Source organism: Brassica napus, chromosome C9 (assembly GCF_020379485.1).
Source record: "Brassica napus cultivar Da-Ae chromosome C9, Da-Ae, whole genome shotgun sequence".
Lineage (NCBI taxonomy): Eukaryota > Viridiplantae > Streptophyta > Magnoliopsida > Brassicales > Brassicaceae > Brassica > Brassica napus.
The window spans coordinates 36065969-36070063 of record NC_063452.1 but is presented as its reverse complement, the minus strand read 5'-3'; the positions used below and the strand labels follow the sequence as shown (position 1 = coordinate 36070063).

Below are 4095 nucleotides of genomic sequence, written 5' to 3'. Positions count from 1 at the left end.
TACAAAAAATGTTGTTGTGTAAAATCGTGTTATAAAACATTTTTATTGTTAAATCTTTATGCAAATACTATATATATTATCAAAGATTTGGATTTTGCATTTAGAAACTTGAAATCAACACCCTAAACACTAAGTCGTCGGAATTCCGTCGGAATATACCGACGGAATGTGTCGTCGGAAAATACTGACGGACACATTCCGTCGGAATTTCAATTAGCCCGGGAGAACCAAACCGCTTGAAAATTTTCGCGAATCGGCATTTGGTATATTTTAATTATACCGACGGAATACCGACGAACCCGTGTCCGTCGGAATCCTCGGATATAAAAAAAACCCTTCTTCTTCCTTCTTCGTTATCTCCGCGGCCTCTCTCTCACAAAACGAAAACTCCGGCGATTTCTCCCCCTCTCCGGCGATTCCGGCCTTTCTCCACCTCTCTTCACCGGCGAATCCTCTCCTCACCCTCATATCTCTTCCCCAAACCCCAAATCATGTAAGAATCATCCCAAACCTTCTTTTTATCAATTGTTTAGGGTTTTGGAAGTTGATCTCGGATTTTAGGTTGTTTGATTGAAATTTTAGGATTGAATGGATAGTTTAGGATATATAAGTTAGGATTGTTGTTTGGATTGTTGTTTTAGTTTTTTTTGGAACATTTTTTGATTTTTGAAAAACGTTTTTTGATTTTTAAAAACGTTTTGTGATTTTTTAAAACATTTTTTTTATTTTAAAAACGTTTTTCAAGTTTCCAGTAATGAAATATATATAATAAAACGTTTTTAAAATTTTTAAAAATATTTAACAACATTTTTCTATATTTATAATTTTTTTATAATTTGTATACATATATATATATATATATGTAAATCATGTATAATAAAATTTTAAATTTTTTATAATTTTTTATAAGTTTCCACTAATAAACTATGTATAATAAAACGTTTTTTAAAAAAATATAAATATTTAACAACATTTTTCTTCATTTATAAATTTTTAACAACATTTTTCTATATTTATAAATTTTTTATAATTTTGTATAATATATATATATAAAAGGTTTAATAGTTTTTTTTAAAACGTTTATAAAACCTTTTGTAAATATATAAATGAAAACATTAAAAATAGAAATGATTTGAAAATATGTTTGATGGGTTAATTTTTTTTTTTTAGGGCCGAGGATGAAGCCCGCCCCGCAGCCCGTCTTCGACGTAGTTCGGTGAGCAGTTCCCGTGCATCGGGATCGTCTCATGACTCGGTTCCCGCATATATTCCCGCTCCAGCTCCCTCAGCCCCTCACGCTGCCCCTCACGCTGCTGCTCAACAGGATCCGGGGGTCATGCCGGTTCATCTATTGGTTCAACAACCAGGTCGAGAGCATCTCCCGTTTCTCCAACCAACCCACGACGAGGCCATAGCACTTGGTTAGTATTTTTTTTATTTGTACCGTTATATTTTTTCCTTTAATTAACTTGCTAACTTGTATTTTTTTTAAAGGTTCACCAAGTCGAAAAATGGCATTAGCCGGAGCATCAACCAGATGATGTACTCCATGCTCCGTTTTGGATATCCAAAGTGGAGTGTGATCCCTTCCGACGAACGAGAGTTGTGGTTTCGTCAGTTCGCGGTATAGTAACTCTTCATTTTTTTAAAGTTTGAACATTTTTTAAAATATATTTACTTATTAAATTGTGTTTGTTTTGTAGCAAGAGTTCAACTGGCACTCCGATCTTACGGAAACAGTCCGTAAGAAATTCAACGAAAAGGCCATGGACTCTTACACAAAGCAGATAAACTCGTGGAAGACAGTTTGGCAGAAGAACAAGAAGCCACGGTTCATCAACGGGTCGGTGTGGGAGCAGTTGATAGCTCATTGGGAGAAGGAAGAAACTGCAGAGACGTCTTCTAGGAACTCCAGGAACCGGAAGAGCGATCGTGGCGGGAAAGGTATGTATGTGCACAACCTCGGCGCTTGCTCTATGTCTACTAAGGAGGATGAACTTGTAAGTTTTTTATTATTATTTATCTTTATATTTTTTAAATAAATATTTTATATATTTTTTGGCTAATAATGGCGGTTTTTTTAGATCGAAGCAAATGACGGTAATCCCGTTGATCGTCTACAACTCATTAAGGTGGCTCACACTAACAAGACGACGGGTCAAATTCAGGACCCCGTGATCAAAGGTGTAGTTGATTTGGTGGAAGCTGAAATAGTTTCCCAATCTCAGCCTCTCTCTGATGACGGCGACTCCACGGGAGCTTCAACCAACCTGTCTCTATTGCAAATAAATGAGATGGTTGAAAAGGTAATTTTTTTATATTATATTTTTTTAATAATGTCGATTACTTACTTGTCCCTATTTACTTACTTTAAATATTTTTGTAGGCGGTTCCTAAAAGGAAAGGAGGCCGTTTAGTTGGGTTGGCCCGTCGTGCTTCTTCGTATCCGGCATCTTCTTCGCAAGCTCCGTATGCCGATCCCATGATTCTCGAGGAGCTACATGACAAAGATGAACGGATTGGGGCATTGGAGGAGCAGAACACCACTATCCTTTCCGAGAATGCCACTATCCGTTCGGAGAATGCCACTATCCTTGCTGAGTTGGCATCCCAGAAGAAGTTCAACACCGAGATTATGCAGAAGCTAGATCGTTTGATGTCTTCGAGTTCATCTTAGTTTATTTCGGTTTTTTAAAACTTTCGGAATGTTTTTTTTTTATTTCGGTTTGTATGAATTTTAAACTTTATGAATGTTTTTTTCCTATTTCGGTTTTTATGAATTTAAATTTTATAATATTATTAGTTTTAAATTTCTGATTTTTTAAATTTATTAATATCAAAAAATATATAAAAATGCAAAATTAATTTGAAAAAAAAATGGGTATATACCGACGGACAGTGGTCGTCGAAATATACCGACGGACATATATCCGTCGGAATTTACCGACGAACCTCTTTCGTCGGAATTTACCGACGGACAACGGTCGTCGGTATATTCCGACGACCACTGTCCGTCGGTAAATTCCGACGAACGAGGTTCGTCGGAATGCACCGAGGAACACTCTACGTCGAAAGTGTCCGAGGAACGTTCTCCGTCGGTACGTAGTTTTTCCGATGAACTCTGGTCTCGTGTATCCGCATCGTAATATCGTCGGAAGTTCGTCAGAATGACGTTTCTCGGTATTCGTCAGAAAGTCGTCGGAAGTTCTGACGAAATTCTGACGAATTTTTTTTTTCCGACGAAACGATACCGACGGACGGGTTCGTCAGAAATTCGTCGGAATCGGTCTATTCCGACGAATTTCCGACGATTTCGGCCATCAGAATCCCCCTGTTTTCTTGTAGTGCTTGTTGATCATATATAGTGTTCTCTGCGTCAGGTGTGACATATGTTGCACTGTTCTCCGAAGCGGTTTCTTCCATGATAAACACTTGGCTCTGATTGCCCAATCAGCTGGTCAACCTTTGCTGCTAGATCATCTATGCTATTCACGGTCTTAGAGCGATCGTTCTCCTTGTTTTTGTTGAGTGAGCTCGACGCCATATTCTCGATCAGTGCGAATGCGCCTGGTGTTGTTTGAGTCATGAAGTCTCCATTACTCGAGGAATCTAGAGCATTTCGAAACTCATAGCTTACTCCATCATAAAACTCTTCCAGTATGTAACCGTCCTCAAACCCATGGTGAGGGCATTCCCTTCGGTATTCCTTGTAACGCTCCCAAGCATCATAGAAGGGCTTGTTAGTCTTTTGCTTGAAGTTAGAGATTTTATGCCTCTGAGCTGCGGTTGTGGACTTCGTGTAGAAGTGAATTAAGAACGATGCTCTGGCTTGTTCCCATGTAGTTGGTGTACCGGTTGGGAGAGAGGTTAGCCAGCGAGCTGCTTTCCCATCGAGAGAAAACGGGAACATGGTGCATTTGATGTAGTCTGGTGGCACTCCATTCGCGAGAGAGAAGTTGCAAACTCGCTCAAAGTTCTCGATGTGATACAAAAGAATTTCAGCTGCGAGGCCATTGAACATCTTTTTATGCACCAGGCCGATCAAAGCAGGCTTAGTCTCATAATCCTGTCGAGTGCAGGGGGTGGGTTGATGGC

General features: G+C 38.9%; 1 non-coding gene across 1 annotated transcript; it reads left to right on the top strand.

Moving 5' to 3' along the window:
• Positions 1-3674: 3674 nt before the first annotated feature.
• Positions 3675-3782, top strand: LOC125593621. Its single transcript, XR_007329521.1, has one exon. It is a non-coding gene; the product is annotated as a small nucleolar RNA R71 (small nucleolar RNA).
• The last annotated feature ends 313 nt before the right edge of the window (positions 3783-4095 follow it).